The 14,025-nt window shown below is 58.8% G+C and overlaps 1 long non-coding RNA gene across 1 annotated transcript; it reads right to left on the bottom strand.

Moving 5' to 3' along the window:
- Positions 1-2,305: 2,305 nt before the first annotated feature.
- On the bottom strand, positions 2,306-11,609 carry LOC135976923 (uncharacterized). The gene is made up of 2 exons (XR_010594179.1): positions 5,319-11,609; positions 2,306-5,151 (listed from the first exon to the last, which is right to left on the bottom strand). It is a non-coding gene; the product is annotated as an uncharacterized LOC135976923 (long non-coding RNA).
- Between the last annotated feature and the right edge of the window lie 2,416 nt (positions 11,610-14,025).

The raw sequence follows: 14,025 nt of genomic DNA on the forward strand, positions 1-14,025 counted from the left end.
AAATTAAATGTAAAATATAATATAAATACGTATATTCTATCTATACACTATATTTAATTTTATATTATAAATTTGTACAGCTAATCAAGTTCTATATTACTTTAATTTATGTTTAAGGATTGATAATATAATATAATATAATATAATATAATATAATATAGACTATCTATATACTATATTTCATTTTTGGTTTTATATTACAAATGTATTCCAACAGATAAACATGCTCTATATTAAGATAAACTATGTTTAAGCATTATTAATTAAACGTAACAATAATTAAAAACTCACTCAATATTAAATTATGTTCCAGCACTGTTAAATTAAATTCATGCTATCTATACACTGTATTTCATTTTATATTATATATTCTTACAGATAAAGTTCTATATTACTGTAGAGTGAGTTTAAGCATTGTTTAATAAATATAATATAATTGATATGTAGCTTAAACATCATAGTCTCTGCATACTGAATATATCTCTGTGTTAGAATAGAAAACATAAAATAAAATAAAATATAAGAGAGACACCATGTGATGTAAGGTACATTTTATGGGATGGTATTTCTATTTTATAGGCTAAGCCATCCCTCAATGCATTTACACACAGTTATCTTATCATAACGTAAAGATGCTTAACTATACTGGTCCTTAATGAAGATCATGTTTACGGGTTAGAATCTATAATCTACAAATACCACCTAGTGCTTCTATAGTGATTCTCACCAGCAGCTCTCAGACCACTTCACAGTCATCAAGGTATTTATGCTCCCAGCATTACAGTGGGGCAGGGCTCTGCTATCACCCCACTTTACAGATGGGGAAACTGAGGCACGGAGGGGGTTAAATGACTTGGCCAAGGTGTGACAAAGTGGGAAGTTTGGGTCGTATTTTGATGAAGCCCGTGTGTGCCTCAGTTCTCCCCCACCCACCAGTGATCTCTCCGGGCAGGCCAAGAGACACAGGTGTGTACGTGCCACCCAGATGTCTGAGAGGGGAGGGAACTGAATGGGTCCCTGAACAGACAGTCCAAGGTCGGTCCATATCAATGGGAATCGGAGGAGACTGGCAAACTCACTTGCCAGGACAGGGCCACCCAGTGGGGGACGGATCTCCCTGCCGCAGTGCAGGGAGCGGAGCAGAGAGGGCTTGGGGGGGGGGGGGCAGAAGGGTAGGCTCAGGAGGGAGTCTGGGAGCTGACTAAGGCAGGAAGTCGTAATTCCCCTAATAAATAACTCTCATAACATACAGCGCCTGGCGCGATGGGGGCCGGGGCCAGCACTGGGGCTGCTGGGTTCTACCGTAATACCCCTAATAAATAGCACTCATAATGTACAGTGCCTGGCGTGATGGGGTCCAGGGCCAACACTGGCACTGTTAGGGGCTACCGTAATACACCTAATAAACAGCACTCAGCAGGCATGGAGCTAGCCCTGACTGCTAGCTGTCCAGCTCTGACCCACGTCCCTCCTATGCTGTCACCCCGGACGGCCAGACGCAAGCGGGGAGCGGCGGCCAGGCTGCACCCCCAGCAGGGACGACATCACAGAGGGGAACTGGGGGAGACTAACACCCCCTAGAGGTACGTCCCAGTCACTGCGCCTGACAGCCCAGCCCTGCTGCTCACGCCCAACCTGCAGCCCCCTTCTAGCCCAGCCCTGGGCTCCCCACAGCCCCGAGTTCCCTGCCCAGTGAATCCCGACCAGTGCTGGGTTTCTCAGCCTCAGCCATCTGTGAGCATTTTCCCCAAATTTAGCTCTGAGATCCCCCGCTCTGGGAGGGGAGTGGAGTCTAGTGGTTAGAGCAAGGGGGGGCTGGGAGCCAGGACTCCTGGGTTCTCTGATGGTCTGACGTCCCATGGTTTCCCCCGAGGCCCATGAGGCCCCTCCCTTCTCCCTGCCTCCACCAGAACCATCACCCCAAATCCTGGAAAAACTCCATGAGGGGACCCGTCTCTCGCCACCCACTGCACGAGACCCCCTGCCTCCCAGGGGAAGAGGCAAGAGAAGAAAGGAGCGAAGGAGAGGACACGAGCGGAAAGGGGGAACGAGAGGAACCCCCCCCCCCCCATGACTTACCTCGTCTTTTCAGTCACTGGCCATTCTGAGGGGGCAGACGGATGGAAGGAAGGACGGGGTGGGCCCCTTCCCCCAAGCCTCAGACTCACCCCCAATGTTTGGGGGGAAGAAGAGCGTGACCGCCTCTCTGGAAGGTCGAGGGGGACAGGATGGATGGACGGATGGACGTGGAAGGAGGTGGGGGGGGGGGAGGAAGGAGAAAGGAAGAACCGGGCGGGGGGGGGGGCTGCCAGGGCGTGAGGGAACGAAGCAGACAATGGAAAGGAGCGATGCAGACAGAGGAAAATGCCCAGAGCCGGGCACGGTGCCAGCTCCCTCACGCCCCCCCAGGCAGTGGGCACCGCTGCCAGCACTCCCCCATCCCGCCCGGTTCCTCAGCTGTAATGGGGGAGCATGGGGCTGGGGGACCTGGGGGGGCTCCCAGGGTACAGACTGCCCCATAATGAGTGACCCCCCCCACACCCAGCCTGGGGGAGGGGCCATTCTGGGTGCGGGGGAACTGTGTCTGTCTATCATGCCTCCCCCAGACAGCGTGGCGGTTGGGGGGGCGCTGGCACGGCTGGGCGCGTTGCCATGGCGACCGCTGCCATTGTCTGGCCGGCAGGTCGGTGCCCGCCTCCCCTCCCCCAGGCTGTAATGAATTCACATCACCGCACGCAGCAGACACCCCCCCTCGGCGAACGCCCCACCAGAGACCCCCCCAGACCTGGCAGCCAAACACGACCAGCCTGAGAGCATCTGCCCCGTCTAAACCAGCGAGAGCCCCCCGATCTGGCAGCCCCCCTGGACAACCTCCCTCCATTGCCCAGAGCCCCAGCTACCCTGCCAAGCACCCTAGCAGCCCCCCGCATAGAGCAAAGTGGGGTGGAGGACATGGGGGGATGGGGAGACCCAGTCTAACCCCCCCCACAGGGAAATGCCTCTCCCGGGGGGCCCTTCCCTTCCCCCCTCAGGACTCCAGCTGCCACCCTCCATCCCTAGAGATCAGTGGGGTAGGGGGGTTGGGGGATGGGTCAAGAAGGGACAGTCAATGAAGGGGGCAGGGTCAATGGCAGGGGGGGTCCCCCAAGGGGGTGGGGCCAATGGAGGGAGAGGCTAAGAGGGCTCAGTTTCATAAAGGGGAGGAGTCAATAGGAACATTCCATTAGGGGGTGGGGCCTATTGAGGGTGGGGCTGATGGGACTGGGCAGGGTCAATGGGGTGGAGTCAATGGAGGGAGGGGCCAATAGGAGTCATTCCATAAAGGGGAGGAGTCAATAAGAGCATTCCATAAGGGGGTGGGACCTATTGGGGGTGGGGCCAATGGGAGGAGGGTCCTTAAGGGCGGAGTCTAGAAAGGTGTGAGGCCAATGGTGGGGGGGGGCCCTATGAGGACAGTTGATGATAGTTCTCCATAAGGGAAAGGGGCCTATGAGGAGTGGGGGTTCCTAAGGGTCCTGGTCAATGAGGGGCGGGGTCTATGTCAGGGCACTATGAGGGGGAGGGGCCTATGGGACTAGAATTCCTAAGGGGGTGGAGTCAATGAGGGGAGGGGTCTATGGGGCGGGGCCTATGGCTGTGTTCTATGAGGGGGTGGGCCCTATGGGAGTGGGGTCCCTCAGGGGTGGAGTCAATGAGGGGAGGGGTCTATGGCTCTGTTCCATGAGGGGGAGGGGGTAAGAGGGGGTGTCAATGGGGGACCTTCCCCTCCCCCTCAGCCTGTCCTGAGGGGAGCGCACCCCCCAACGGGCTCAACCCCTCCCCCTCCGCGCCACTCAGCGAAAGTGAAAGAGCTGGTCGGCTGCCAAGGGAACCTGGTTCCCTAGCAACGGCCTCCGGGCGCTTGGCAACGGGCCAGGCCCCTCCCCGCGTGCCCAGCAACCCTACCCTTCCCCCCCCCCGCCAGTGCCCCTCACTTCCGACCTGCAGCCCCCTACTAGCCCAGCCCTAGGCTCCCCCCAGCCCTGCCAGTGCCCCTCACTCCCGACCTGCAGCCCCCCAGCTCTCCCAGCCCTCAGTCATTCTGCCAGGGCCGAGACAACGTACAGGCCTGGAGAAGGGGCGGCTGGGCTCCGGCGTTCTTGGCTTCTCTCCTGATGCTAGAAGCTGGGATTGGGGGGGGGGTGAGGTGGGATGGGGGGTCAGGGACCCCTCAATCTTCAGGCCCTTTCCACCCCCCGCAGCCAACGCCATCCTGTCTAGAGCGGCGTACGGATCCGACCCTCGGGGGGAATTCCTGACAAGCTGATCCATCACGGTGTAGCCCTGCAATGCAGCCCAGCGTTGGTACAGCAGAGGGGTGCAGGGCTGGGGTGGCAAGGGCTGCGGGTCGGGAGTGAGGGGCACCGGCAGAGCTGGGGGGGTGGGGCTGGGCTGGCAGGGGCTGCAGGTCGGGAGTGAGGGGCACTGGCAGAGCTGGGGGGTGGACCCAGGGCGGGGATGGCAGGGCAGCTGCGGGTCAGGAGTAAGGGGCCCAGCGAGCAGATGCAGGGGTGGGCCAGGGAACTTAAAATCCTCCTGGCATCGGAAGGGTTAACCCCAAATTGTCCCACTCCCCAACTCTCCAGGCTGGGGGTGGGGTGCGACCAACCAGCTGCCATTTTGTATCCAGTGCCCAGAGCGATCTGCCCCCCCACCCCGCGTCCGTCTGTCCAGCCAAGACTCTTGTCCGCCCGTCACATGCTCTCCCTGCTGTGATCCAGGGATCTGAACAAATGGGGATCCCCCCTTACAGCTCTGATGGTGCCCCTCAGTACCGACCCACAGCCCCCTTGGCTCCCCACCCCCACAGCTCTGCCAGTGCCCCTCAATCTCGACCCGCAGCCCCCTTGGCTCCCCACCCCCACAGCCCTGCCGGTGCCCCTCAATCCCGACCCGCACCCCACTGCTCCGCCGGTGCCCCTCAATCCCGACCCGCAGCCCCCTACTAGCCCAGCCCTCGACTCCCATCCACCGCTGTGCCGGTGCCCCTCGTTCCCGACCCGCAGCCCCGGCTGATCCGAAAAGGGGCGACGGAGGAGGGGGGAGACGCTCACCCTGAAATCTCCCCAGGATGGGCCCAAGGGCTCCGGCTGGGTCCCGGGCGCGGCCGAGCTGCGGGGAAGAAAGGAAGGAGAAAAGGGGGTGAGAGGAGGAGTGGAAGGATGGCGCGCGGGAGCCGTGGGGCTGGGCAGGGCTGCCAGGAAGTGCCCGGGGGGCAGGAAGGGAGGGAGGGTGGCGGGGAGGGGGGTCCGGCTGGGGGGGGGGACTGTAGGACCAACCTCGGTGCCAGGGATCCGGTCGGTGCCAGAGAAGGGGGGGGAGGAATGAAGGATTGTGGGTAACAAGAACAGAGCTGGGCTGGTATCCAAGGAGCAGCCGGCCCTGTGGTTAACTCTCTCCTCCCCCCCCGGGGTGGATCGGCAGCGCCCGGCTGGCCCCAGCCTCGAGCCCCCAGGCCCCCATGGCATCGCCCCCAGAGACCGGCGTGGGAGGGCAGTGGCGCCTAGTGGTTGGGGTGGGGGGGCAGGCTGGGAGCCAGGACTCCTGGCTTCTCTCCCCTGCTCTGGGAGGGGAGTGGAGTCTAGTGGTCACAACGGGGGGGGAGGGGGGACTGGGAGCCAGGACTCCTGGGTTCTCTCCCTGGATCTTCATTAGGAGTTCAGCTCAGCAGGTTTTTGGCTAGGCTCGGCAATCGTGGGTGGCTTCCCTGCTGGCCTGTGTCTTCCTGAGTCCTGCGGGGTGGAGCTGGGGGACCCCTCCCTCTCAGCTCCCCCCCACCACTGCCCAGGAAGTGTGGGGTTGGGGCGGGGCTATGAGGGAGGGGGCGGGGCTTACAAGGATACATTTTCCCTCCCAAAAGGAAAGTCGCTTGTATAGGGTGACCAGATGTCCCGATTTTATAGGGACAGTCCCGATATTCGGGTCTTTTTCTTACATAGGCTCCTATTACCCCCCACCCCCGTCCCGATTCTTCTCACTTGCTATCTGGTTGCCCTACTTGTCGCTGAGATTGTGTTTGGGGGGGGGGGGGGGGCTGTGGTGAAGCACAAGCCCTGTTGTGGTGACACAGCTGTGTGTTTGCACCCCCACTTCACAGGCAAAGGGGGAGGGTTGTTGGACATTGTGTAGTTAACACAAAAGCCAAGGGTGTTGGGGTTAGACTCAGATTGGCCCTGTACAGATAACGCACACACAAACGGTTGGGTTGACACGTCTGTCTGTCTACACTTTTATGTGATACTACACAATCATTGTGTTGATGTGCCTGGGTGTCTATACAGTTGTGTGACACTACACAATCGTTGTGTTGTAGTGCTAGTGTGTGTCACATAAGCATGGTGCTGATGTGCGCGTGTATGTTTCTGTGGACACTCTTGTGTGACATGTCACAGTCACTGTGTTATTATTCCAGTGTGTGCATGCACACCTGTGTGATACTACACAATCCTCTCAAAGCTCCTGTGTGTGTGGACACACTTGTGTGACCACACAATCATTGTGCTAACGCTCCTGTGTGTGGAGAAACTCATGCAACACTCCACAATCAGAGAGTTGTCTTAACAGTCAAGGGCATTATACACAAATGTCACACACACACTGCATTGTGTTTCACTGAGTTAAAACTGCCCTGTTCACAAATATGGGTGAAACTGTTCCACCAAGTTAATATCATCTCGTGAACAGGGGTGAATTAACCTCAGGCGAGGGGTCTAGACTCTAGTGGTTAGAGCGGGTGGGGGGGGGGGGGGCTGGGAGCTAGGACTCCTGGGTTCTCTCCCTGGCTCTGGGAGGGGAGTGGGAGAGCAGGGGGGCTGGGAGGGAGCCTTATAACTTACTCACTACAGACAAAATGGGTAGAGCTGGGGTGGGGGGTGCCCAGGGCTGTGCTAGCAGGGGCCTGCGGGTCGGGACTGAGAGCCACTGACAGAGCTGGGGGGTGGGAGCAGGGCCTGGGCCAGGAAGGGTTAATAGAGGGGGGGGTCAGGCTCTGGGCTGTGTTAGGCCCCGTTGCCATGGCAGCAGACTGTCTTGCTGGCTCTCCCTGACCCCTGAAGGGGGGTTGTTGGGGGTCCCGTAGGGAGCAGGGGATTCGCACAGACGACCCACAACCTCTGAGCGATGCACAGACCCACGTAGCGCCTCCTACAGACCCCTCGCACCACAATGAGACGCAAAGCAGCACAGTGACACAGCCATACACCGTATCACCCAGAGAGACACCCAACAACCCCGTGACACCCACCGAGAGCAACACACTGACACACAGCCACCTGGCTATGCAGAGACACAACATCACAGGGGGGCACACGCTGAGAAAAAGATACACAACCTAACACGGAGGTTGGGACACAACAACACTGGGCTACGCACAACGTATTGAGAAACGGAGACACAACAACAGAGAGTGAGCATGTGCACACACCACACAGTAACACACGTACAAAGCAGGCCCATACAAGCAGAGAGACTCACAGTCACACACACAGCAGGTACAATGACACACCAAGGCCAAAAAATACAGTCAGAAACAACAATGCGTGTGCGCGTACACTCACACACAGAGCAGTGCCCACCCCCTCCAGCAGGGGGCAGCAGGGACACACACACACACACACACACACACACACACACACACACATCAGGGGTGCAACTTGACTCTGCCACAAGAAATAATCTGGACAGTTTGTGGGCACGGGGCCTTTCCCTGCTAGGGGCCATCAGCCCCAATCTAGCCCCAGAGCGGGGGAACTGGCTGTCTTGAAGCAGATAGGATTGACTCCCAGCCCCCAGCCCATTCTAACCACTAGGCCCCACTCCCCTCCAAGAGCCAGGAGTCCTGGCTCCCAGCCCCCCTGCTCAACCACTAGTCCCCGCTCCCCTTCCAGAGCCAGGGAAAGAACCCAGGAGTCCAGGCTCTCTGCTTTAGCCAGTGTAGGTGGGGGGGGGGGGGTGTTTCTTAAAGCAACAGCTGCTGACTAAGGACACCTGAAGGAGTCCCCAGCACACCCTGAAGGGATACAGGGTGTGGGGAGACACTGGGGACCCAGGCGGGGGAGGGGGGTCTGTCTGTCTGGAATAGCCACCAATATGGCTGGACCCTGGAATGACCCCTCATCCTATCCCCCCCAATTCCTCAAAGAACACCCCCCAAAAGAATACATGCGCTTGGCCCTTTAAATCACCCCATTGGCCTTGAACTTTTAACCCCTTCTGGGCGGGGGGGGGGGGGAGGCCTTACCAGCTGGTTGTCCCAGCAAAGAGCTCCTCCATCCCCCCCATCTTTCCTTCTTCTCCTCCTCCATCTCCCCCACCTTCCACCCTTTCTTCTGCCCCCCCTCCCCACCTCTTTTCATCCCTCTCAGCCTCCTTCAACCTCTCCAGCTCCCCAGCCAGCTCCTTCCCTGGGCAATTGGGGTGAACAGATCTGAGTGGGGGCAGGAAAGTGGGGGCTAGAGAGGCTGGTGCCCCACCCCAGAGGTGGCTGCGTCTCAGCGGCGGACAAGGGGGCCCTGTATAAGCAGGCCCAGTGTCCCACCCTAGAGGTGGTTGCATCTCAGTGGCGGGCAAGGGGTCCCTGTCTAACCAGCCCACGCTCCACCCCATAGGGGCCTCGTGTGCATGGAATGACAACATTGCCGAAAACACCCGCTCAGTGTCATGCAACTGCAACACAACTCCGCGCTTGTACCACAACCAGACAGCAGCACAGTCGCTCGGCGCCACAACCATGGTCACGTGACCACAGCCAGACAGGGCTGACACCCCCCTGCGCGTAATGAGAACACACCCCAGCCCACACCACTGCTGTGACACAACGGCAACCCCAGCGCACAGCACTGGTACCACCCTGCCACCGGAGCTGTGCAGCAATGCACATTGTGGTGTAACTGCAACACAATGGAGCAGCACTGCCATCCTGTAATGGGAACCAGGCTTTGTCCCTCAACCACACACACACACAGAGCAGGGCCCGTCCTCTCCACCAGGGGGCAGCAGGGATACACACACACACACATACACACACACACACAGAGGACCGGCTCCAGGCAGTAGCTTACCAAGCAGGTGCTTGGGGTGGCCACTTCGGAGAGGGGCGGCACGTCCAGCTATTCAGCGGCAATTCAGCGGACGGTCCCTCACTCCCGCTCGGAGCGAAGGACCTCCCGCCGAATTGCTGCCGCAGATCGCGATTGCGATCGCGGGTTTTTTTTTTTTTTTTAGCTGCTTGGGGCAGCCAAAACCCTGGAGCCGGCCCTGCACACACACACAGACATACACAGACACAGAGCAGGGCCCATCTCCTCCACCAGGGGGCAGCAGGGACACACACACACACACACACACACACACACACACACAGAGCAGGACTCGTCCCCTCCACCAGGGGGTAGCACACACACACAGAGAGAACAGGGCCTGTCCCCTCCACCACGGGGGCAGAAGGGACACACACACACACACACAGAACAAAGCCCGTCCCCTCCACCAGGGGGCAGCAGTGAAACACACACACACACACAAACACACACACACACACAGCAACAGCACCTGTCCCCTCCAGCAGGGGGCAGCAGGGACACCCACACCCACCTGCCAGCTCAGCACAGAAACTGCCAAATCTCCCAGCCAACCCCCTCCCAAATCCAGCTCACTTCCCCAGGCCCAAATTCATCCCCACCCCAGTCCCCTAGGGTCAAAGGTCACAGAACCAGCTGGATCAACCAGAGCATTCAAGTAGAAAATAACGCTCCCACCCCCGCCACCAGCTCTGCCGGTGCCCCTCACTCCCGACCTGCAGCCCCCTGCCAGCCCAGCCCTGGGCTGCCCCCCGCAGCTCTGCCGGTGCCCCTCATTCCCGACCCAGGTTCTATCCATGTGAAGAGAGGCCAGAAATGGGGCTGGAGTGGTGGCAGCAGAGGGAGTTTAGTCTGGGGGGGGAGGCTGAGGTAAGAATCACGAGGGGTGGGGGTCCTGCTGAGAGCCCCCCCGCTTGGTGCCCTTCATTCTTGACATGCCACCCTCACTCCTTCTCCCCCTTTCCACAGCTCCCTCCCAGGTCCCAGAAGGTCAGGTTTCTAAGAGGCTTCTGGCTCTGACCCAGACAGTTAAAGTGAAGGGGGGGAGGGGGTGAAGTCTGAGATTGTGTGTGTGTGATTGTGAACAGCAGTGTGTGCGACTGTCACTGTGAGTGTGTGACTGTCACTGTATGTAATTGTGCATATGCAATTGTGACCAGCAGTGTGTGCGACTGTCACTGTGAGTGTGTGACTGCCAGTGTATGTAATTGTGTGTGTGTGCGATTGTGACAGCAATGTGTATGACTATAACTGTGAGTGTGTGACTGTCACAGTATGTAACTGTGTGTGTGATTGTGAAAATCAGTGTGTGTGACTGTGAGCATGTGACTGGCAGTCATGCAGTGCGATTGTGTCTAACTTGTGAGCGTGTGAAACTGTCACCATATGCAACTCTGTGTGTATAGTTGTGAACAGCATTGTGTGCGACTGTGAGCATGTGCCTGGGAGGTGTTGCGTGCAGTTGTGTCTAACAGAGTGTGTATAATTGTCACTGCAAGGCTGTGCAATTGTCATTGTCAGGGTGTGTGACTGTCACTGTATGTAAATGTGTGTGTGGTTGTGAACACCCATTTGTGCAACTGTCACTGTGTGTGACTGAGTGGGTGTGATTGGGGCTGTCCATGTGTGCGACTGTCACTGCATGACTGTATGCCTGGTTGTCACTGTTCATGGGTGCAATTGTCACTGTGTGCAAGTGAATGTGTGCGACTGCAAACATCTGAGTGTCCGATTGTCACTGTGTGAAACTGTAAATCTGATTGTATAACAGTGTTTAACTGTGATTGTGTAACTCTGAGTGTTCAGGTGACTCTGTGTGTGTGTGTGTGTGCGTGGGTCCCTCCACAAATGCACCTGTTCGATCACCTACCCACACAGTTGGAAATACACCCTCCGTCTGCAGACACACAAACACCCTACACACATACACACAGAGCCACACGTGCATAGTCACACACACACACACACACACACACACACACAGACACACACACACGACAGCTCAGTGTGCATGAACATATATACACACTGTGTGTGTGACTGTTTCTACGGCTGTATGTAATGGGAATGTGGCAGTTATCTGAACCCAGGAGTCCTGGCTCCCAGCCCTCCCCCTCCCCCGCTCTGACCCACCAGCCCCTCCTCCTCTCCCAGACACTATGATTTATGCATAGGCGACAGTGCTGGGAACGACCCCTGACCCTGCCCATGACCTCTGACCTCGTCTGGCTTCACAGACAGTCTGCACCTGGGACTTGCTCCCCCTTGACCCCTTAATACTCCCCCACCAACCGCTGCCAGACATTAACCCCGCGAGCGCCACGGCCCTGCACAGTCTGCACCTAACCTGGGTCTAACCTGGCTCTGGGAAGGGAATGGGGTCCAGTGGGGGATGGGGGCGGCTGGGCGCTAGGACTTCTGGGTTCTCTCCCCAGCTCTGGAATTGGGCGGGGGTGTCTGAGCCCTTCTCTGACCACCTTCCCCCGCAGAAACTCCCCACGACCCCCCTCCCCAAATCCCCAGTGGGATCCCCCAGGCGCCGGCTCAGATCTAGGGGGGCTGAGCCGCAGGAATGCGGGGGTAGGGCTGGTCAATTCAGGGAAAGTGGAACCTGCCCCCCCAAACAGAGCCCCAGACTCCTCCCCCAAAGGGAAGCCCCTCCTCATCCTGCCCCCCCCCCCTTTCCTTGACATTAGCCACCCTCCCCGGAATGTCCCGTCTCTGGGAAGTTCAAGTCAAAATCATTAACCCTTGTGTGAGGAAACAGTGCCCCTCACTCCTGACCCACAGCCCCCTGCTAGCCTAGCCCTGGGTGTCCCCCCAGCTCTGCCGGTGCCCCTCACTCCCGACCCGCAGCCCCTCCTGGCTGGTTACACACAGTCATGGGGAGCCAAGGATTCCCCCTCCCCCTCTTTGTAACTGCAGCGTGGTGCATCTTGGGAGGAATAAATTATATTGCCAAGGGATAGGCAGAAATCAGGCGGGGGGTTGTTACATACACTTCCTAAAATACACTCCCCCCCACCCCCCCCCGGGTATATTCTGTGCTGACCCTTTCCCCTGTCCTCAGCAATATTCATTATACAAGAATATCCAGCCAGTCTCGGGAGGAAAAGCCAGCAGGCCCCATCACCTCCCATCCGCCTCTGAGTGCTCTAACCACTAGACCCCATTCCCCTCCCAGAGCCAGGGAGAGAACCCAGGAGTCCTGGCTTCCAGCTCCACCCACTCTAACCACTAGACCCCAGTCCCTCCCAGAGCTGGGAAGAGAACCCAGGAGTCCTGGCTCCCAGCGCCACTCGCTCTAACCACTAGACCCACTCCCCTCCCAGAGCTGGGAAGAGAACCCAGGTGTCCTGACTTCCAGTCTCCCCCTGCTCTAGCCACTAGATCCCACTCCCTTCCTGCACTCCCCCCCCCACCCCATTCTCCAGTGGGTGAGTTGGACCCCAGTGTGTCTATCTTTCGGGGGGGGGGGAATCTCTGCTCCCCCATCTGCTTCCTACAGTGGTGTCTCATCTCCCCCCCTGCCCCCACTCTCCACCTTCATCTGGCCTTGGGGTCCCTCCCCATTTGGGATGGATCAGCCCAGGCACAGAAGACACAGGGATCTGCCCGCCATTTCTCTCCCCCCCCCACAACAGAGATCCCTCAGCATGAGATCAGAGATAGACCCCCCAAAACTCTCCCCCACCTCAGTGTCTCCCTTTCCAGACCCCTCGCCAAACCCAGCCCCCCAAGATCAGAGAGACCCCAAAACTCCCCCCCCACAGCTCAGTGCCAATCTGGGGGGTCTACCTCCATCGACCCCCAACTTAGAGAGACCCCCGATACCCTCCTTACGCAGATCAGTGCCATTCTGAGGGGGTCTCCCTCCACCAACCCCTCCCCCACGATCAGAGAGATCCCCATAACACCCCCCCGCAGCTCAGGTCCAATCTGGGAGGGGGGTGTCTCCGCTGGATTCCCCTTCACCCCGAGATTGGCGAGACTCCCCCATAGCCCCGGCCACACAGCTCAGTGCCAAGCGGGGGGGTCTCCTCTGCCCCCCCTCCCCTCCCCCACCGAACCGACCCCCCCCCCAAACCCGATCCACCTACCTGCTCCTAGCGCCGGCGGCGACGCGACGCGTAAATTGGGGGTGGGGGGAACGCGGTGCGCGCTTGGGGGCGCCCCCTCCCCACCCTATGGAGATGAACAAAGAACTCAGGGCGGGGGGGGGAGGCTGCCGTCCGTCTGTCTGTCTGCCCCCCCCCGTCAGCTCCGGCTGTGCTGGGGGGCTGGGATCCCCCCATCGATCACCTCCCCCCCCATCCTCCGGCTCCTCTGCGCGAACTTGACCAGCTCAGCCGCCGCCGCTGCGCCCGGCTCCCCCCCCCCCCGGCCGCGGCGCCTCCGAGGGGCCCGGCTGGGGGAAGCCGGCAGGGAGGGGGGGGCGCTGCAGGCTGCACCTGGGGGGGAGGGGCCCCCTGAGCGCCGATCCCCCCTCCCGGCAGTGTCTGCGCCCCCCCAGCAGGAGAGGAAAAGGCAGGAGCCGCTGCGTCTCCGTCCTCCCCCCCCCTTTCGCTGGCGCGCTGGGCTGGGGGGGCGGGGGGGAGCTGGTCGGGGGGGGAGCGGGGGAATGTGGCAGGTTGCTGGTCGGAGCCTGGAGAAAGAGCGAAAGATGCAGAAATGGAGAGAGAAGGAGGGAGGGAGCTGGGGGGGGAGCTCCGGAGCTGCTGGGGGAGCTGCGGGGGGGGTGGAGAGATGCGGGGGAGGGGGGTAGATAGATCCCGTGTCCGGGGATGGATGGGTAGAGACCGGAATATCCAACGGGAGGGATGGAGAGAGAGCTCCGGGTGTGGATGGACAGACAGAAATACACAGAAGGAAGGATGGAGGGAGAGACGTAGAGAGAGACAGGGATAGA

The sequence above is a fragment of the Chrysemys picta genome, chromosome 20 (assembly GCF_011386835.1).
Source record: "Chrysemys picta bellii isolate R12L10 chromosome 20, ASM1138683v2, whole genome shotgun sequence".
Lineage (NCBI taxonomy): Eukaryota > Metazoa > Chordata > Testudines > Emydidae > Chrysemys > Chrysemys picta.